Source organism: Dasypus novemcinctus, chromosome 8 (assembly GCF_030445035.2).
Source record: "Dasypus novemcinctus isolate mDasNov1 chromosome 8, mDasNov1.1.hap2, whole genome shotgun sequence".
In the NCBI taxonomy this organism is placed as follows: Eukaryota; Metazoa; Chordata; class Mammalia; order Cingulata; family Dasypodidae; genus Dasypus; species Dasypus novemcinctus.
The window spans coordinates 11,558,598-11,581,066 of NC_080680.1; the positions used below are offsets into that span (position 1 = coordinate 11,558,598).

General features: G+C 45.1%; 1 protein-coding gene and 1 long non-coding RNA gene across 6 annotated transcripts in view; one reads left to right on the forward strand and one right to left on the reverse strand.

Annotated features, from left to right (window-relative positions):
• SPIN1 (spindlin 1) overlaps positions 1-12,303 on the reverse strand; it is an 88,504-nt gene extending 76,201 nt beyond the window's left edge. Inside the window, exon 1 of one of the 4 annotated variants that reach the window (XM_058301444.1) lies at positions 12,066-12,303. The gene's annotated coding sequence lies outside the window, so the exon portion shown is untranslated. Of the gene's footprint in view, positions 1-11,212; positions 11,433-11,533; positions 11,706-12,065 lie in introns of those variants that run through there. The other 3 variants (XM_004481422.5, XM_023585463.2, XM_058301445.1) reach the window with 3 other exon arrangements.
• Positions 12,304-12,426: 123 nt separating this feature from the next.
• Positions 12,427-22,469, forward strand: part of LOC111761368 (uncharacterized) — a 34,117-nt gene continuing 24,074 nt past the window's right edge. The window contains exon 1 of one of the 2 annotated variants that reach the window (XR_009186727.2): positions 12,427-13,061. This is a non-coding gene — a long non-coding RNA (uncharacterized lncRNA). Of the gene's footprint in view, positions 13,075-22,469 lie in introns of both variants that reach the window. The other variant, XR_009186728.2, reaches the window with a different exon arrangement.

Sequence of the window (22,469 nt, forward strand, 5' to 3'; positions counted from 1 at the left end):
TATATGTTATTGCTCATATTTCCAAAACTGAAGCACTGGAATAATAAACCAGAAACTAATAAAAATGGGGCAAGAGGGGAATGAGTAGAAGGGCCAGAAATGGGAATGGAATGTGAACATGCCTTTTTACTTTCCTTTCTTTCGAATATGACTTTTTACACTGAAAAAACTGCACTAAACAAAAAAATTAAAGTAACCCCTCAAAATGACAAATTTCAAGCAAATATACCAAACTAGTAACATAGAGAAAACTATTTTCAAATAACTGAGAATATCCACTGTTCATTCTTATACAGGACCTTTCAAGAACAAAAAAACTGTAACCAGAGATAAATCTACAGTAGTTTCAATGTTAGGAGTAGTGATCTTTTAAACCTTTTTATCTTAGGATAAAGCAAAGTTGCTAAGAATGCAAATTTTCAATGTTAGTGATAAAAGGATAAATATCAAAGATAAATAAAAAGCCTGTAATGTTACATATGAATTGAAAATATTAATACAAAAGCAGGATTTATATATTTACTAATTCTGTTCAATGGAAGCAGTGGCATCCCAGCAGCAATGAGAACACACAGCATCCAGATTTTGGCATCTAAATTCTACTCCCTAATAAAAGGAGCTTAAAGACATGGCAGTGAGCCTGGATATCTTGTGCCAGAAAGCAATAAATGTTTCAAAGATTAACTGGACCATGCCAAAGGAAAGAGAACTAGCTTGAAAAAGTACTCCTACAGGACAAACGTGGGAAAGTGAGGAGAATAGTAACTAGTTGATTAAAACACACTGAACACACAAAACTCCATGGGTCCACAATGACCCTTAAGAAAGAAAAAGCAAAAAAAAAAAAACACTTCACAGGCACACACACATACAAAACCATGCACACGGGGAAAAGAAAAGAAACATTCTTCCCTCTCCTGATGAGTTGTGTCAGGACCAAAAACTCAGTAAAGTAATATTAATTCAGCTACATTATTATTTAAATAACTATTTGTAGACAAATCCAAAACCAAACATAACTCACAAAAATATAACTATAGACTTCCAGGAAGATGGATAACAGGTGAGGCAGAGGGATCACTTATCTCTCAGGAAAAATTAGCCAGAAAACAGGCGAGACTCTCCAGAGGGTTGCTCTGGGGCTCAGGACATCAGGCAAAAGCTAGTGTTTGCCAAAGGGGTGCTGATGCAAAGTACCAGAAAAGGGTTGGATTTTATGAAAAAGATTTATTTGGGGTAAAAGCCCACAGTTTTCCAGTCCGTGAAAAGTCCAAACAAAGGACCACAGGACTTGGCCCAGTGGTTAGGGCGTCCGCCTATCACATGGGAGGTCCGCGGTTCAAACCCCGGGCCTCCTTGACCCGTATGGAGCTGGCCCAGGCGCAGAGCTGATGCGCGCAAGGAGTGCCCTGCCACGCAGGGGTGTCCCCCACATAGGGGAGCTCCACGCGCAAGGAGTGCGCCCCATAAGGAGAACCGCCCAGCGCAAAAGAAAGCGCAGCCTGCCCAGGAATGGCGCCGCACACATGGAGAGCTGACACAACAAGATAATGCAGCAAAAAGAAACACAGATTCCCGTGCCGCTGACAACAACAGAAGTGGACAAAGAAGAACACTCAGCAAATGGACACAGAGAACAGACAACTGGGGCAGGGGAGGAGGGAAGTGGAGAGAAATAAATAAATAAAATATTTTTTTAAAAAAACAATAACAACCCCATTTAAAAAAAAAAAAAACAAAGGACCACAGGAGGCACCTTCTCACCAAAGCTGGCTGCCACATGTGGAAGCAAGACAGCTGGCGATCTCCACCTCGGCTCTCCTTCCCCTCCAGGGGTCCTCTCTCAGGCCCAGCTGCTCCACTTCCCTCTGAATTTCAGCTGCAAATTGACACAGACTTGTCTTTTAGAGCTTCCTATATCAGTCTCGGCTGTTTTTCGTGCGCTTCTGAGATTCAGCTGCAAGCTATCAGGCAAATGGCCTGTCTCCCCTGGGGCCTCCGCTGTTTGAGCCTTCTCCTTTCTGTCACACAGCAGGATCGAAAATGCCAGAGCTTTCTCCTCCTCTCCTCCTGTATCTGTCCCTGTCCCTGTGAGTCTCCTTATATCAAAATCAGCAAGGGGGTGGGGCTCAACCTGAAACACACCTGACTGACTTGGTCGAAACAGCCCTATGCAGTCTTAACAGGTTTAGAGGGGCCTCCACTCAAAGGCCCCTCAGTAGAATTTAATACAATCAAAGGGTATCGCACCCAGTTTACAAACATAACCTTTCTCTTTCGGAGATTCGTAAAACAGCAAACACCATGCAGTAGAGAAAGGTGAAGGAAAGGAATCTCAACTGGCTCAGTAAAACTGCAAAAGGAGCAGCTGGAGCCCACCCCATCCCCCAGCAGACTGCTAACTGCAGCAGCTGTGGACTGTAGGAGTTACAGGGGTACTCTATTCCAAGAAAGGGTAGAAGAAGGGACATAGCCTACAGCAAATTAAGATTTTGGCCAGATGGGAAAAAGATTTGGCTCAACTGATAGCGCATCCACCTACCACATGGGAGGTCCAGGGTTCAAACCCAGGCCTCCTGACCCATGTGGTGAGCTGGCCCATGCACAGTGCTGATGCGTTCAATCACATCCCATGTGACACACAGGGATGTTGCCTATAAAGGGGAGCCCCACGTGCAAAGAGTGCCCCATAAGGAGAGCCGCCCCAAGTGAAAAAAAGCATAGCCTGCCCAGAAGAGGCGCTGCACACACACACAGAGCTGATGCAGCAAGATGATGCAACAAAAAGAAACACAGATTCCTGGTGCCACTGACAAGAATCCAAGTGGACACAGAAGAATGCACACAGCAAATGGACACCGAGAGCAGACAACTGGGGGGGGGGATTAAAAATAAACCTTTAAAAAACAAAAAAGATTCTGACCAGAGAACTTGGTCTGCTACATTGGAGGGGCCTCACATTTCCAGGCCAAGTAGGGCTCAACATTGTTTGCATCGAGAGCCAGCAGGGTGCTAAAGATAATTTGCCCTCTCAAAATAACTGCTAAAATATATATATATAGGCACACTACAGTAGATTGGAAATCATGGAAGAAAGAATCAGCAAAGTAGAGGAAAGAACAACTGAACTTGAAAAAAGAATAACGGGGAAAAAATGAGCAGAGGGTCTCAGGGAGTTCAATGATAGCAGGAAGGACACCAACATTGTGTCATGATAGTTCCATAAGAAGAGAATGGAAAAGGGACAGAAAGAGTGTCTGAGGAAATAATGGCTTAAAAAGTTCCCAACTCTCATGAAAGACATGATTATACATGTCCAAGAAGCACAGCATACTCCAATCAGAATTAATTCACACAGACATACCCCAAGACATAGTATTCAGAATCCCAAATGCCAGAAAAAACATCACATACAAGGGACATCCTTAAGACTTAGCACAGATTTCTCTTTAGAAACCATAGAGGTGAGAAGGCACTGGTATAATATAATTAAGGTACTAAAAGACAAAAACTGCTAGTCAAGAATTCTTTATCTGGCAAAACTGTCCTTCAAATATGATGGTGAGTTTAAATTACTCAATAAACATAAACTAAGAGAGTTCATAAACAAGAATCCATCTCTGCAGGAAATGCCAAAGGGAGTTCTACAACCAGAAAAGATACAAGAAAGAGGCTTGGAGTGTAGAAATGAAGACTATCAAAAAGGGTAACCAAAAAGATGAAAAGGGACAAAAATAAGTCATGACATATGAAAGCCAAAGGATAGAATGGCTGAAGTAAATAGTGCCTTTACAACAGTAACATTAAATGTTAAAGAACTAAACTCCCCAATCAAAAGACATAGGCTGAAAGAATGGATAAGAAAACATTAGCCATCCATATGCTGTCTGCAAATGACTCACCTTAGACCCAAGGATGCAAATAGACTAAAAGTGAAAGGTTGGAAAAAGATATTTCTTACAAATAATAACCAAAAGAGAACTAGGGTAGCTATACTGGTGTCAGACAAAACAGACTTTAAATGCAAAAAAGTAATAGATCCAGAAGGCCACGATATAGTAATAAAAGGGCCAGTCCACCAGGAAAAAGTAACAGTTGGATATCTATGCACCTAACCAGAGTGCCCCAAAATACATGACGCAAACTCTGGCAAAACTAAAAAGAAAAATAGATGTCTACAACAATAGTTGGAGACTTCAACATGCCATGCACATCAATAGCTACAACAACTAGACAGAAGATCAACAAGGAAACAGAGAACATGAATAATATGATAAACGAACTCATCGTGACAGACATATACAGACTGATGCACCCCAAATCAGCAGATTATATATTCTTGCCTAGTGCTCATGGATATTTTTCCAGGTTAGACCACAGGATGGGCCACAACACAGCTCCCAATAAATTTAAGAAAATTGGAATTATACAAAGCACCTTCCCTGATTATAATGGAATAAAGCTGCAAATCAATAATGGGCAAGAAGGCGGGAATTTTGCAAATATATGGAGGCTAAAACAACACACTCCTAATCAGTCAAAGAAGAAATCGCAAGAGAAATGAGTAGCTATCCCAAGACAAATGAAAATGAGAACACAACTTAGCAAAAGGTATGGGATACGCAAAGGCAGTAAGTACTGAGAGCGAAATTTACAGCCCTAAATGCCTATATTAAACAAGAGCTAAAATCATAGATCTAACTGAACTGAGAAACTAGAAAAAGAACAGCAAACTAATCACAAAGCAAGCAGAAAAAAAGAAAGATCAGAGCAGAAACAAATGAATTGAGCACACAAAAAAATAGAAAATCAACCAAACTAAAAGCTGGTTCTTTGAGCAGCTCAATAAAATCAACGAAAATCAAAGAAAAAAGGAGAGAATATGCAAATAAAACTACAAAAGGGGGGGAAAAATTACAACTGACGCCACAGAAATAAAAAGGCTCATAAAAGGATATTTAAGAAACTATATGCCAACAAATTAGACAACCTTCAGAAGAAATGAACAAATTCCTAGAAATGCACAACCTATACTGACTCTACAAGAAATACAAGAACTCAACAAACTAATCACAAGGAAATTGAATCAGTCATCAAAACCCTCAACAAAGAAAATGCATTATCAAAACTACAATGAGATACCATTTCACACCGACTAGAATGGCCAATATTAACAAATCAAAACTACAAGTATTGGAGACTGTTGGTGGGAATGTAGAATGGTACATGGAGACTGCTGGTGGGAATGTAGAATGGTACAGCCACTGTGGAAGTCTACGTGGTGATTCCTAAGGAAGTTAGATATAGACCTACCCTGTGACCCAGCAAAGTAAAGAAACGAGAGCAGTGACAAGAAGAGACACCTGCATGCCAAAGTTCACAGTGACATTATTCGTAATTGCCAAAGAATGTAAACAACCCAGGTGTCCATCAACTGACAAATGGATAAACTGTGGTACAGACACACAATGGAATATTACTGATCTGTAAGAAGACATGGAGTCGTTAAGTGTGTGACAACATGCATGAAGCTAGAGGGCATTCTGTTGAGTAATGCAAGTTAGGCACAAAAGGACAAATACTGTACGATTTCACTATTATGAACTAAATATAATAAGCAAACTCAAGGAGTTAATCACTAGAATACAAGTCACCAGAGAATAAAATGTGGTTAAAGAATGGAAAGTTGAAGTTTAATCTGTGCAGAATTGGTAAAAAGTTGTTTGGAAATATTAGGAAATGAACAGATATGGTGAAAGCACATCAAAGAATAATAATAGTAATAGTAATAAATAACAGTAATCAGTAGTGCTAACATATGGGTATGATAGTGGTTTTTTTGGTGTTTTTTTTTTGAGTAATGAAAATGCTCTAATATTGACTGAAGTGATGAAAGCACAACTCGGTGATTATATCAAATCCCATTCATTGTACACTTTAAATAAATTATATGGTTTATGAACAACAAAAAATGTGGGGGAAAAATACACCAAATATACTATACAAACAATAGTAGCAATACTTTGATGATGCACTTTCACAACTTGTTACAAATATTTCAGAACAATGCAAGGCATTTTGTGGTTAGAGTGATGTACAGAAGTCCTGTATGTCGTTTTCTTGTTGTGTTTTAAGATTTATTTCCCCGCCCCATTCCCCCAGTTGTCTGCTCTCTGTGTCCATTCATTGTGTGTTGTTCTTTGTCTGCTTGTATTCTTATTAGGCAGCTCTGGGAACCAATCCTGGGACCTTCTGGAGTGGGAAACAGGCAATTACTCTCGCACCACCTCAGGTCCCTATTCTGCTACGTCTTATTTTCTCTCCTTTGGTTTCTTGTTGCATCATCTTGCTGCACCAGCTCTTTGCATAGGCCAGCACTCCTGCACGGGGCAGCTTTCCCACGCAGGGCAAGATTCCCACATGGGGCAGCACTCCTGCGTGGGCTGGCATTCCGCATGGGCCAGTTTGCCCTCACCAGGAGGCCCTGGACATTGAACTCTGGACCTCCTATATGGTAGACGGGAGCCCAACTGGTTGAGTCATATCCGTTTCCCTATGATGTTTTCCATATTTGTTTTGTATATCCACAACTTTTACTATACACTCACCGTTTATGTATGCTAATGTATGAATGATATATATCAATAAATTGATTTTAAAGTGAAAACATATAACTGGAGACAAACTGAACTTTATATACAAATACAATCTGGGTTTAAGAAAAAAAGTTGTTTAGCCTTTTAAGATATCATTAGTCTTTCTAAAAATCTCAGGGGTAGCAGATGTGGTTCAAGCAACTGGGCTCCCGCCTCCCACATGGGAGGTCCTGGGTTCGGTTTCTGTGCTTCCTAAAGAAGATGAGCAGACACAGCAAGCAATGAGACAAAGAAACCATCTCAGGGGGAGGGGAGGAATCTCAAGCGATACTTTACAAATGCCTTCCTAGTCTCTTCACATACTCTCTCAACATTAAACATTTTGGTGAAATAAATATCCATGCTAAATGGAAACTGTATCCTAACCTCACCCCAAAAAAGTGAACAATGCTAACATTCTAGTGAGTCCAGGCTAATTTCCCCAGCCTCAAGTGACTTCAACTGCCTTCTCTAACAAGTTAAACTCTGAAGCTTAAAGATTTCACACTGGCCAGAGTCCTCCAACCTACTTTTATACTGTTCTAAAAACGATCTTCTGAAACAAAAATCTTATCCTGTCTCTATACCTTTCAATGGTTTCCCATCAACTACAGGATAAATGCCAAAAACCTTAATGTGGCATACAGAATTACTCAAAATCTGGTTCCAAATTCATTCCTAGATAGACCAGCCATACCAAATCATGAGTGGTGGTAGCAGTGGTATCATCATCACCGATACTAACTGGGCCCTTACTATATGCCAGGACCTCTACTAATCACTTTATTGAATTAATCTTACACCTAATGAAGTAGGTATTGTCATCTGATTTCCCAGGAATAAAAAGCAACACAAGGAATAAAATGGCTGGGATTCAAACTCAAGACACACTCTGAACCAGTCTTTCCCAGCCTGTGCTCCTGCTGTTACCTCCATCTAGAATTCCTTTCCTTTCCTACTCTAATATTCTTGACCCAGCTACAACATTATCTTCTCTTCCCAGAAAGAGATTCTCCTCCTTAGCAGAGAATTTCTTCCCTATACGCATGTTTGATATTATTTATGAACCCTAAAAAGTTATTGCTTATGTTTGTACACTGGTCTGTTCCTCTGGGCATGATACCCTTTAAATCATTTAAATTCGAAGGCTTACATTTACTTGATTAAATCAAGATTACGGCTTTGGTTCAACTACATCATTAGGCGTTCAGGGTTGAGTCCCCATCCCCTTGGTGGGCTATATAAACAATCAAGATCACAGAAGAAAATACACAGGAATAGAGAGAGCTCGTGTCTATAGGGCAAGAACTTGATCCTGGGCCCTGGAGAGAGACGAGCTGTTCGCCTGAGAGTTTGCAGCTCAAGAAACCAGAGCCTGGAGCAGTTAAGAAGGCCAGGAAAGAACCAGCCCTCCAGTCTCAGCTGACATCAGAGGAAGCTGGGCCGAGAGTCTTGAGAGAGAGGTGAGGGAAGGCTGAACCCTGGCAGATGTCGCCTGCCATCTTGCTTCAACACGTGGCAACGACTTTGGTGAGAAAAGTAACCCTGGGCTGAACTCTTTAGGGCCTTGTAACTCTAAGCTTGTATTCCAAATAAATACCCTTTCTAAAAGCCAACAGATTTCTGGGACTTTGCATCAGCACCCCTTTGGGCTAATACACCTTTCCTATTAGACTGTAAGGTATTTAAGAATACTTATGACTTTATATCCACACATGACTTGTTTCAGAAAATATTTATGGCAGTTTGAAGGCATAAAATAGGTATCCATTAAAATTTAATTTAAAATTAAATTGGACTGAATACTGAGGCATCACTAAGCAAACTGTTCACTCAAGCATGAAAAAAATTAAAGCTAATGACTATTGCAAAGCTCAACACTTACTGGCCCTAACCCCTACATTTCGGGAACAGTACTGGGAAATCTATAAATCCATTTCATAGTTCTCATAATAGCCTCACATGAGAGCTTTTACCCAAGTTCACAGCTGAGGAATCAGAATTTTAAAGAGGCTGTATGATGATTTAGACATGTGGCTTTGGACCAGTAAGTCGTGGAGCTCAATTTCAACTCGGAGTCTTCTGATTTGAAAGGCCATGCTAACTCCATGTCTAATTCCAAAACCCGTTTCTTTTTTACAATACCATAATGCTTTCAAGTGAACAAAATCCTTTGGAAAAATAACTGATTCTCATCTTCCAACTTCTTTTCATTCAAAGAAAAGTTAAAGGAAAAAAAAAAACTCAACTAAGCTTCTAATAAATTTAAGGAAGATTTACATAGATATATTAACCACTCTTTCCCAGTAAAATGAGGTTCTGTTAACAGCTAGGTCACAAGAATGTCCAAGCCACTTTTAACTTCTAAATAATCCACATAATTACTTTTCAAAAGCAATAGTATACTTTTCATTATTTCTAACATACTAGTGGGGAAAAAATGCTAACAATTGAGAAGTGCAGCCAGTAAATGTGTTACTGTTCTTAACACTGTGCAATCATTTAAGTCACAGGAAGTGAAAAGAAACTAAATGCCTTCCAATTATGACTTCTGGTTAATAAATCTCTTAATAGCTTATCAATGCAATAAGGGCCAGATTATGGGGTATTGCCCATAAAATATATAGGATTACACAAACCACATCAATTTCATCGCCCTTCATTTCACAGTTAGGGAGAGGCACTATTAGCTTAGGAATACAACAAGTGCCAGATTATGGGGTACTGCCCATAAAATGGACAGGAATACAAAAACCACATCAACAGCATCACTCCTCAGTTCACAATTAGGGAGAGGCACGATTATCTAAGATATACTATAAGAACACCAATGATCATCATTTCGCAATATATGTGCCAGGAAACATCTGTCATTTCCTGATTTCCTTGATGCAAACAGATACTGCACCAAATCGAACAAAGCAAAACAAGGGTACTGGGGCCAAATAAATATGTGGCCCACACTGCAATATTTGAGACTTTAACATGATGATGTGGATTGGGACCCTGAGACGGAAAAGAGCACAGCACTGGTTCCCAAACTTATTTGACCAAGGAACCCTTTTTATTCCTGTGGCATCTCCTAAAACAGGTCACAAAGAAAGCCACATTAAACAGCACTGCTAAAGATATTCCAAAAAAGAAGTTACTGATATACTACACTGTCATTTTGTTCTTAATTGGTAGACACTTGTCAAAAAAACTTAGTAGCAAAATTCTGTGGATCAACAAGTCTTTAAAAAAAAATGACAAGATGTATACCCTCTTTTTGCCTTACTCATTTCATACCATTGTAACAATAACTTCCATTATTCAAAAGATTAAAAATAAAGAAATTCAGTTTTATTTCTCATGAGAGACCAACTACCCATAGTTTGGACATATTATGCAATCTTAAAGTATAATAATTATATGTGAGTAAGGAATGTTCTATAAATTACTAACAACTAAAGTTTTTGATGTTTCTCCAATACTAAAACTCACCAGATCTCTTTCTGAAATTTCACAACCTCTAAGAGTGTTCACAAATCAGTAAGTCCTGGTATAAACCACCGAGTTCAGGGTTAATTTTCTCTTCCTAGCAATACGCATGTAGGAAACAATTACTGTACTCTCTATCAATCCTCTCAGACTGCACAGAGTTCCTTCCAGAAAATTCGAACAGAATAAAGTTATATAGGTATTCGCATTTTGATATGTATTATTTTGGCACAAGTCAGGTTATACAGTGAAATCCTTCAAAACATTTCAATATCTTGTACTGCTTTTGTACGCACACGGTAAAATAGCCAAACATCGATAACAGCCAAGAGTAAACATACTTTAGTATATTTGGAAAACCCTTTCCAATTACCCGGAATCTCAATTCATAAATTCAGTAAATAATTTTTTAAATTGCATATATAAAGTTTGAGATGCCTACATTTATTACTGAAAGCATTACTATAACAGCCAAGAGTAAACATACTTTAGTATATTTGGAAAACCCTTTCCAAATACCCGGAATCTCAATTCATAAATTCAGTAAATAATTTTTTTAATTGCATATATAAAGTTTGAGATGCCTACATTTATTACTGAAAGCATTACTAAAAACGAATCTCATTAAGAATGCATCATCCATACAAGAACCTAACAGAAAGCCAAACCGAAAGGCACTGCGTAGTTACCGCATCATAAAATTAATCTGAACAGATTCCTTGCAGAATGCATTCAAGGTCACTTATGATAGGAGGGGGGAGAGACATGTGTGTCCCACCGTCAATTTCTCATCCAACAGAAGGGCTGCCCAAGTATTTAATAAAGCCAGGAGAGGGTGCTGCGGCTGCCGAAGGACCGCATAGGATGGGAAATGTGCTAGTGGGCGTAATTGGAAGAAATAGAAAACATGCCTTTTCGGTGAAACCAACAACTTCCAGGGACTAAGGGCACCTCCACTGGAAAAGCAACGCCACCTTCAGAACACGGTACCCCTCACCCTCGAAAGAACGGCGCCAAACCCAAGTTCATCCACCCACTAGCACACCGCGACCCCAAGGAGACGCGGCAAAGCCCGGATCAGCCGCAGACACCCAGACCTGCCAGTCCCAGCAGCAGCGCGGACGCAGCGTCCCGCCGAGCGCATCCCGCGGCCGCCCGGCCACCCCGCCACGCAGGTGGTACCGAGCCTCTTCCTCCTCGCTCGCGCCCAGCCGGGTCCAGCGCGCCGAGACCCGGGGTATTACGCAACACTCAACAGCTCGCCGCTGCCAGCGGTTTTGGCGCATCGTCCCCTCCCCCACCCGCCCTCGAAAATGCGCAGCGGCGAAGCCCCCCGCCCCCGCGCCCCCGCGGCTCCCCCGCCCCCGGCAGCCCGCCGACTCCGAGCGCCGGGACCCCGCGGAGCCGCGGGACCTTACCGGGCGGGGGCGGAGGCGCCGGCGCCGAGGAACAAAAGCGGCGCTAAGGGGCCGGCGGCGCCGGGGGCGCGGGGCGCGGCGCGGCGGCGGCCATGTTGGCGGGCGGGGCGAGCGGGGCGCCCGGGACGCGCTGGGCCGCGGCGGCGGCGGCGGCGGCGGCGACGGCAGCGGCGGGGGAGGGGGCCGGCTGCGGCGGCGAACAAAGGAACGCGCGGCCCGCGCGAGGAGGCCGGAGGAGGCCCGAGGAGGCCGGCCCGCCCCCGCCCCGCGGGCGCCTCGGCCGGCAGGGGGCGCTGCGCAGGCGCGGCCCGGCCCGGACAATGCGCCGCCGCGGGGCACGGGCGGCCCGGCCGTCGGGCCGCGCTCACCTGGCGCGGCCCCGGCCGAGCGAAGGCGGCCCATGGCGCCCGCCCGGCCGCGCTGGAGACCCCGAGAGCGAGGCCGCCGCGCGCCTCACGCCCGCGCCTTCTCCCGCGGCGGCGACGCTGCCCCCTGAGAGGCCCCGTTCCAGCTCGCGGGGGAGAGGCCTCACCTGCCGGGCCGCCGCTGGCAAGGCCCACGCAGACTCCCGCCGTCCCTCTTCTCAGGCTCCCCACCCCAGCCCCAACCCGAGCCAGACGGCGCCTCCCCGCCCCCGCCAAGCCTCTCTGCACGGCCGCCGCCCGCCTCCCGACCTCCACTGCGCACGCGCACTGGGCCCGCCGAACTGCGACGGCCCCGCCACCCCGGCGGCCAGCTCCGAGCCGGGTCCATCTGCGCAGGCGCCGCCGGGCCGGCTCCGGGTGGGGACGGGGGCGGGGCCTCGGCCCGGCTCACCTGGCGGGCGGGGCGGGGCGTCGGCCTGGCGGGAGGCGCGGCCAGGTGCGCTCGGCGGGGGCCGCGCGGGAGTCGCCGCGGCTTTCGAGGGGCGCAGCTCCGGGCGTTGCTGCCGAAAGTTACGCAGCCTGGGAGGAGTTCGGTTCTCGTTCTGGACGGAGACTTTCCCCGAGACGACCGGGTGCTTTTTGTCCTGGATTTAAACAGCAAGTCGCTCCGAGGCGCGCGCGCTCCTCGGGCTGAGGCAACTGGGTGAAACGGCCAGAGCAGGCGCAAGAAAGGGGAGTTGTGAACGGCGAGAGAACACACCAGCTAAAGCCCAATCATTCAGAAACGCAGGATTTAAGTCCTTAAAAAAAAAAAAAAAATTAGAGATTTTTGCTTCCTGTGGTTTCACTCCAAAAGACGTGCTCCCGCTAAGCTGCACTGCGGGGAGGTGCGGCGCCGGAGCCCGGTCACCCCCGGTCTGCTTCCACGTAAAAAGCCTGGCTCCAGGGGCTTCCGTTTCGCTGAAACGCAGGAGCCTCGCCCGGAAGATGCCCGACCTTCCCGAGGTTGCGGGGGAGGCGGCGTGATGTCCTTCCAGCCAGGAGCCTGGTCCACGAGGGGAGAACCCCGCGCTCTGCGCTCTGCGCTCTGCGCTCTGCGCGCTGCGCCAGAAATTCCCGCGGCCGCCCGTCCGCCTGCCCTTCTGTTTCCGTCAAGATGCCCTGTGAGTATTACAGGTACGGTGCTCGCGGGAGAAGGCGGGCAGGGAGCGTCTAAAAAAGAGTTGACCGCTTCGGCGTTGCCCGAAGGGCCTGAAGGCCGCCCCCGCCCACTGTGTCCTGAGCCGGTCACTCGCGGACGCGGGTCCCCGAGGCGACAGCGCAGGCACCGCACCGGCTTCCACCGGGATAAGCCGTCTCCCGGAGTGTTGTCAGGCCGCACCACAGAGTGCAATATTGGAAATCCCTTTGTACATTCCAAAACTGTAGGGCAGGTGTGTGTTAGCGGTGCTCTTTGCCGTCGTCCTGGCACGTTTTCTTCCCAATCCTACTGACGTGTGCCTGCCCAAGCAAACTAGAGGGCTTATCTTAAACGATACGTTTGGCAGGAACAGGAAGTGAGCAGGCCAACTGAAGGGCCAAATATATGTCATAAAATTATTAATAAACACAATTTACCATTTTACTCTCTAGATTTATTTTGTGTTTTTGTATGCGTTTGTTCTTTATGTATAAATACATAGAATAATAAATATACATCACCATGCCTGCCAGGTAGTAGGGGGAAATTGCTACCTTTTATTCGTGTGCGTATAATTTTTCTTCTTCTCTGGAACAACGAGTGGAAGAATGTGGGCGCCCAGAGGTGTGCCTCCTGGAACGCGTCAGTGTCACAGCGAGACCCCTGGTTAGTCAACCTCATCGCTATTGACCCACTAGAAACCAGTAGCATCCCCCCACCTCCCATCCCCGTCTCAGTTGTGACAGCCAAAAATATCTCCATACCTCACCAATGCTCCCTGGGGACAAATCACCCCAGCTGAGAACTGTTGGAAGTTTTACTACCAGCGACCGCCAGGTTGGGCGCTGTGGAGAAGGCTCAGACCGCGGAGGGCAGTGGCCCTGTGTCAGGGAGGCCCGCACTCCCGAGGTGGCCGCTGGTAGTCTTCCTGCCATCAGGATCTCAGTTACCTTCTGAAGCCTTGCTCAGCAGCATCCTGTCTTGGTTTGCAGAACGCTGTAACCAAATGCCACAGGCTAGTTGGCTGATTGTCTCTCAGTGTGGGAAGCTGGAAGTCAGCACCCAAGTGCCAGCAGGGCCATGCTTTCTCTGAAGTCTGTAGCACTCTGGTGCCAGCAACCTGGAACTCAATCTCTGCCTCTGTCACTAGCCATCTCTGCAGTCGGTCTCCTGCTCCTGCCTGTGTGTTAAGTCCCCTCTACTTTTAGGACTCTCGTCATATTGGATTAAGACCCACCCTGATTCAGTTGAAGCCTCGCCTGGACAAACGGCCACCTTAAGAGATCCTATTTACAGATGGCTTCACATTCACAGGGCCAGGACATGAGTCAATCCAAACCACATCCTGAGTGTCAAAAATGGGTCTTTACATCGCCCTCATGTATCTGCTAAAAATGTTTAAAATGAATCTTATCCCAGAGGGGGGAAAAATCAGACAAAGCTAGATTGAGAGAGATTCTGCAAAATACCTGGTCTGGACTCTTCAAAAAGTCAATATCAAGAAAAACACAAAAGCTAGGCAATCATTCCAGACTAAAAGAGAATACAACTAACTCCAACACATGGCCTTGAATGAAAAAATAAAGCCACAACTATAAAAGAAAGTTTTTTGGGGGAGCAGGTATAACTCGGTTGAGTGCCTGCTTCTTATGTACAAGATCCTGGGTTAAATCCTGGTGTCTCCTAAAAAAAAAAGAGAGACTTGGGGGACAATTGGGGCAATCTGAATGTAGACTTTATATTGAGAGTATTGTTGAGTGATCTTTAAACCTTTGCAGTATGATAGTATCTATTTAGGACAGTGCTCTTGTACTCAGTGTTCTTGATCAACTGTCCTGATAGCTACACCTTACTACAAGTATTTCAGAAACAAGTGTGTTTTAGAGAAAAAGCAAAAATTGCAAAATATTAAAATTGGTGAATCAAAGTATAGGGTGTATGTGTTTTCACTGTGCAGTTCTTTCAAAATCTTTGGAAAATTGAAAGTGTTCAAAGTATAAGTTTGGAAAACCAGAAAACAACAATTTCATTAATTTCTGGGATACTCAGGCCACAGTGTTCAACCTCATAGGCAGCTCCTGCTCTCCCCCAATTCCCAGTCTCTTCACAACTCAACCAAGCATTTCCAGAAACTTGAGTCTCCTAGTCAATTTATTTGTAATTTCTCAAACAAACAAATGTCAGGGGATTGGGTCAGAAAGGCCTATGTATATTTTTCCTCCTGCAGGAAGTTTATTGCTGGCCAAAAGAAATTAGCATGTTAAAAGTCTCAGCCTATACCCTTGGCTTGGTCTTCTGCCGCATGGCTAGAAAACTATCATGGCACCACACATGTCTTTTAACGTGGACTTCCACTTGTGACAGAGGAGTGGGAAGAGGGAGAGATGTCAAGGGTATGAATAGGAGGGCTAAGACCTACAATGAAACTCAAAATAGTCACTCCACTGGCTCTGATGTGATAGTTGGAAATAGACTCATGGGAGTCTTTCCAAGTTGGTTAAATTGGTTACTGAATTATTCAACACAGCAAAAAGTATCCAGTGTTCGCTCGCATCCACCAATAATTCTTTGCATAAGAAGGGTTCATGATCCACCAGTCACCTTTGCAGGTAAGGATGCTACCTTCCCCAGCTGCTGCCCTGGCCATCCTGGCCTTGGTCTGGTGAGAGGCTCCCATCAAAGTGAGACCCAAAGCCTTGGCATTTAAGCTTTAGGTGAGTGACTTACCCCTGGTCCCTGTATAGCAAGAGCAAGTGTCATTGCAGAGCTGGGAGCTCACAGGGTTCTTACACAATCCTAACGAGTTGGCCCTTAATCTGATTGGGGCTCACACCGGTCCTGCCACTCCAACCCACCTAATATGGGCTCCTGAGTAGACAGGGCCCTCGCTGGGACAGCGGCAGTCCTGAGTTGGTCCTGGTAAGGTACTGAAGCCAGATCTCCAACTGAGAGTCAACTGATTCACGTGCACTCTACAGGAGGAAACACAGAGCCTAGGACTGAGGTCCAGGGCTGAGGGGACCAGAGCCTGCCTGGACAGTCAGCAATGGAACCAGAAAGAGGGGAGGGATGCAGGAGAGCACCAGCAGGGGCAAGGGCAGCAGCACAGGGTGCGTCTGCTCGGCTTGGCCTGGAACCTCTCCGGGCATCCATGCATGAGGATGCCTTTTCTGCACCTTTTGTTTTTGTTTTTGTTCTCTTCCCTACGTCCGCTAGCCAAAGAAAGGGTTCATTAAATACTCCACAGCAGACCATTAGGACCTACAGGTGGGCTTCTCCTGGCATACTCACAACTTCGGTCTATGGGAATTCAGAAGGTATTCCTCCAGAGGAAGCAATGTGGTTATAAGGAAACCTAGGTGCCTGAGGTGCTAGTGCAGGATCTAGATGATTCTCCCCCACCTCCTGACCCAGCTCCCCCAGCCCCCCCCTCCCCAGGCCTCCAAATCCTCCCAGTAGCCAAAAGCCACCTCTCTAGGGTCCATCTCAACCAGGAGGGCTCAATCGCTGTGGAAAGGGCCCAGCTAGCTGCTTCCCAGAACCCTTCAGACCACATGGGCCGCACACTTCAGCTTCTTCCTATTAAAGAGAGGAAGCTGCTCACTGTCCTCTCCCCTCTAAGGCAGCAGTGGGACTAAAAGAGCAACAGGAACCCTGTTTCTCAGAAGACACTCTCTCCATACCAATTTTTTTTTTCTTTCTTTTTTCGCTTAATGACTTGCTCCCAGAGCTTCAGCAGAATCACAAATGACAATGTCATGCCCCTTCCAGGCTTGTCTCAAACAATTGAAACTGTCAGCGAAATCGTCCTGCTGAACAGAGCGGAAAACCATACAAACCTTCCAGCCACTCACTCATCAAATATCAGGGGAATCCCTGGTGAGCTCCAAGACACTGCATTAGCCTCCGGAGGGGAGGCTGTGTCTACATATGTGAGTGCGTTTACACTTTGTGAAGGGAGCATCACATGGTGCTCAGGAAATGTTTACAGAATGAAAAGCCCAAAGGGAAAAACAGCAGAGAGCTGAGCTCAGCCATCTGGTCAACTACAGAGACCTCCCCTGGTTCACTCTCATCTCCTTCCAGGTGGCTTCGTGTACAGCAAGACCGAGAGAAATACTTGAAAGTGTCACCCCCTCAGAGAAGCCTTCCCTGACCACCTGCACAAGTAGATTGCTCACTCTCACTCTCTCTTACTTAAATCCTTGTTTGTTTTCCATCGTAGCACCTATCTCCCTTTATAATTACATGCAGGGTTAAATTGTCTACTTGAGTATTACCTATTAAAAGGTCTGGAAGGTAGAGAAAAGGTCAGCCTTGGTGAGTGGAAGTCCATGTTGCTGAACCCATGCATATCCTTCGTCCTTACCATGTCCACTTTGTTCTTGAACCCATTGGGCAATGACAGGAGTGGCTGTGGACAGAGGCTGACTGCTAGCCACAGAACAAGTCATCTTACCCATTTGATTATTAAAATCTTCCTTGACTTCATCACCCTCTGGTGATCATTCACATGGGACACAAAAGTCTTCATGTCTTTGGCTCACTCAGAAAGGTCCATCCATATACCTCTCCCCCAGACCTCTTTGCAACTCATGTTCCAATCACATTCCTTCCAAGTCCCTGACCATCCAGCCAAACCATAGGTGACAGCCCATGAATCAGTGTATAAACACACCTCCGGCCATTTCTCCTTCCAAACAAAATGAACAAACAGAGGCACTGCTCGAAGTTCTGCCCACTGAGAGGATTTCCCCTCACAACTGTCCTTCAAGGACGTCCCAGAAAGGAGCAGCAGTGCTGCAGCCGTCCACTTTTGGGGGATACCTGTATATCATGCAGAACCATCTGTAAATCTGACCTAAGGTTTCTCTTCCTCAGTCAGTTGATTGTATGGAACTCCCCAAGAGGCCGTAGCTGTAGGCTGGAAAAGAGAAGGCAGTATCGCAGGAGTAGGGGACTATGGGCATTTGAGACACTTCCTCATGTAAGTTACTTGTTCCTTCAGGACCTGCTCAAGCCCTATCTCATATGTACCACTTCCACTTTATGATGGAGTGCTGTTGTGCATGCCCAAACATGGTTGATGGTTCAAGGCCCCTGTATTCTAGTTGGATTTACCTCCCATCCTCTGGTTTGCAAATTCCTTACAATAAGTGTAGAGTCTGCTTCTTGCTCCCTAGGTACAATCAACATGATATCATCAATATAATGGACAAGTATGATGTCTTCTGGGAAGAAGAGACAATCAAGGTCCCTGTGGACACAATTATGACATAGGGCTGGAAAGTTTGATATACTGCTGAGGTAGGACAGAGCGGGCATATTGCTGGCCTTGCCAGCTGAAAGCAAACTGTTTCTGGTGGTTCCTATTAATGGCAATGAGAAAAAAGCATTTGCCAGATCAATAGTGGCATACCAGGTACCAGGGGACGTGTTGATTTGCTCAAGCAATGATACCCCATCTGGGACAGCAGCTGCAATTGGAGTCACCACCTGGTTAAGTTTATGATAATCTACTGTCATCCTCCAAGATCCATCCATTTTCTATACAGCCCAAATAGGAGAGTTGAATGGGGATGTGGTGGGAATCACCACCCCTGCATCCTTCAAATCCTTGATGGTGGCACTAATTTCTGCAATCCCTCCAGGAATCCAGTATTGCTTTCAGGTTACTATTTTGCTAGGCAGGGGCAGTTCTGGTGTCTTCCACTTGGTCTTTCCAAGCAAAATAGCCCCCACTCCACAAGTCAGGGATCCAGTGTGGGGATTCTGCCATTTACCAAGTATGTCTATTCCAATTATGCGTTCTGGAACTGGGGAAATAACCACAGAATGGGACTCAATGGACCCACTGTGAGATGAACCTGAACTAATAAAACTTCGATCACGTGACCTCCATATGCCCATACTCTGGTGGACCACAGTGATGTTTTGGGTCTCCTGGAATGAATGTTACATCTGAGCCAGTGTCTAATCATCCCCAAAATGTCTGATCATTTCCTTTCCCCCAATGCAACATCACCCTGGTCAAAGGCCTCTTTGTGAAAGGGTGGGAGAAAGATTAACAGTACATATTTTTGGCAATGTAATAGGAAGACCCTTCCCCGAGGAGACCTGGCCTTCCCTTCATTCAGGGGGCTCTGGACCTGTAAACTGTGTCAAGTCTGGAAATTAATTAAGGGGCCATGACACTCTCGTTCTGTAATTCATGTTAGGATTTTGTTCACTTGACCTAGAACTCTTTTACTTATACAGATCAAGTAAAAATTTACTATACTCCCCATCTGTTTAATTTCTAGATACCCCGTGATCTACTAGGGAACTCCATAGGGCTCTGTGAGTCAGACTATTTTGATTATTGCATTGACTCTGCTATCCATTATGGTACCATGCCCACCTTGTCTCTAGTGATAAGTACTGCAACTTGGCTTCTGCCAGTCCAGATCTGATCACACCCACTGTGTTTAAGGGTCCAAGGTCAGTGACAGCAGTTCCCACAGTGATGTCTGACCTACAGAGAAGAGCAACCACAGAGCTCTTCAGAGATGATGGAGTGAGTCTCACAAATTTATTCCTCACAGTCCTGGTGAGAGGTGTGGCCACTGGGCATTCCTGAGGTATGTGAGCAGGTCTTACGTGATAAATCCACTCTAACCTTCTACATTCTCTAAGCTTTTGGATGCCCTCATCTACATTATACCATGGAAGTTCTGGCATTTCGACTTCAGGTAATGTTGGCCATCTTTTGGCCCATGTTTCAGCCAACCACCTGAACAAACTATTCAAGCCCTTTCTAATCCCTTGGCATTTGACGTTGAATCTAGAATCTCTGCTTAGTGTGCCCATATCAACAAATTCAGCCTGATCGAACTCTTTATTCTTTCCACCATTTTCCCCACACCCATACATTTTCCCATACATAGTCCCAATTTCTGCCTATATAAATGGGAAAACTCATGCAGTTTCTTTGGAGTACTTATTAAGAGGTACTTTGGAGTTCCTCAGGGTGGATCATTACAGGTTACCTGGCAAAGACTCGGTCGAATCCAGAGTTTCAGTGTCCCCACTGGCATCATTATCAGCCCATGTGTCCCCATTCCAATTTTCAGGATCACATTTTCAAGATTCTGTTTCTCAAGAACCACTCCCAGTACCAAAGCTGCTTTAGTCAAGTTTCTCTAGAGAAACAGAACCCACAGGAGTCATCTGTATATATTACGAGATCTTTGTAAGAATTTTCTCATGTGACTATAGGAATGGGCAAGTCCAAATTCTGTGGGGCAGGACGCAAGCTGGGAATTCCGATGAGGGTCCTTCTTGACTTCCCTAGGAGAACTTTCTTCTGACTGCTGAAATCATCACTTCTCCTCTTAAAGCCTTCAGCTGATTGGATGAGACATCTCATTGTTAAAGGACAGCTCCTTAGTTGATTGTATAGTTGTAACACTCCATAGATGCAATACACTTCCTGATGACTTAAGTCCAAGAAAGGACCAACAATTAGGTCAGTGCTTGCTTGACCAAACAACTGGGCACCACAACCTGGCCAAGTCAACAAATGAGCCCAGCTATCAAGCCTGTCATGCTGGATTAGCACCAACTCTGATCCCGTTTGTCCTCATCCTATCTAATAACTTCTTCAAATGTAACTGAGGGTTAAGAATTTATAAAATACGCACAGCATGCCTATAGAGCCCAGCTCCCACAGCAGCTCCTGGTCGCACACGCTGCGGGCCGACAGCTTCCAGATCCTGCACGGGCGTTGCTGACAATGGCCAGGCTGTGTGAGGTCTGGTGCTGCAGCAGCGTCTGCAGGCAGGTGTGGTCGCGCAGCACCTGCCTGGCCTGCCTGGAGGCCAAGCCACCGTGAGCAGTGTAGGACGAGTATATCCCAAACGGTGCCTGGGTGAGACTTAACGCCAAAGGAAACTAAACCGGGGAACTCCGCATTTTCTGCATGATTTCTCTGGACCCATTCAACTCTACCAAGAAAAATAAAGACATTAAACTAAAGCAATGAAGTAAGATAAAAGCAAAATACAATTACATTAAATTAAAGTAAAATAAAAATCTGTCCAGTAAAAAAAATTTACAAATTATGTAGATAACTTTATATTATAAAATAGCAAAAGGTTAATACCTGAAATTACGGAAGCTGGCTAGCCAGTCCCACCCCTGTTTATGGTTGCTTTAGATTTAGCCTCACCCTTGTGTAGGCTTCCTATTGTGATGGTAATTCTACAGTGAACTCACCCTCCGGTACACTTACTATTCGATTGGTAACCACTCCACCCTCCTCTGTTTAATATCCATATGAAAGACCTTGTAACTGACCTTTGTTCTGTTCTGACCTTAATGTTTAGTAATGAAGAAATCTGTGTTCAGCTCCACCCCAATTATTTATTAGCTCCATGATGTTATAAAATATTAGAATTTCTGCAGATCAGGAAGGCAGTTTGGGGCCATGCGGCCACAGTGCTCCATTCTTGCACAACCAATAAAAACTCTCTCTCTTTGAAACCCCTGGGTCTCAGAAATTGGCTGTAAAGATGCATGGGGAGGAAGGAACCCGCTTTTATTCAGTATCACGAGATCATATTTCCAAATAAATTTACATTCACGGGGCCAGGGGTTAGGACTTGAACCTGTTTTTGGCGGGGCACAATTCAGTTGGCCAAAGGATGGTGGTGACATTGTATTTAGTGGTACAATCTGAAGGATTTCGATTAGAGGTTACTTCTGAGATTCATTTCAAATGAATCCCCCCCTCCCCCGAATCTGGACTTATAATGACTTGCTGGATCCACAGATTGTGGCAGGAGTGATGTTTTGGGGCTTCTGAGACAAGGTTATAATAAGCCATGCAGCTGTAGAGTATGCTAATGCAGATGTGAAAACACTTTTCAAGCATCAATTTTTTTTCTTTCTTTTTATTTTCCTTCTTCTTTTTAATGGCTTGGTGCTTTTCTTTTTATTTGATTTATTTATTTTGAGGTACGAGGGAGCTGGGGATTGAACCTGGACTCTTATATGTGGGAAGCTGGCACTCAACCACTGAGCCACATCGGCTTCCCTTGTTGTAGAAGCCAAGAGAGGTTCAATTGTTTGCATATAGAAAGGCCAGGACTCAGGAATAATTTTGGGAAGGAAAAAAAAAAAGATTTATTTACAACCGGCAAGGCTCGGACCCTCTCATTCAAAATCCGAGACTTGAACAATATTTTCCAGTTCTTTTTATACAGAGGAAGGGCCAAATGGCTCTTTGTTTCAGTGCTCAATAAGCTTGAATTAACATATATCTTCCACATCCTGGGTAAGCTTTTAGCACATTTGGTTTGCTTTTCCCCTGAATATTTAAAGTTTGTAGAGTTTGCATTGCTAAACTGTT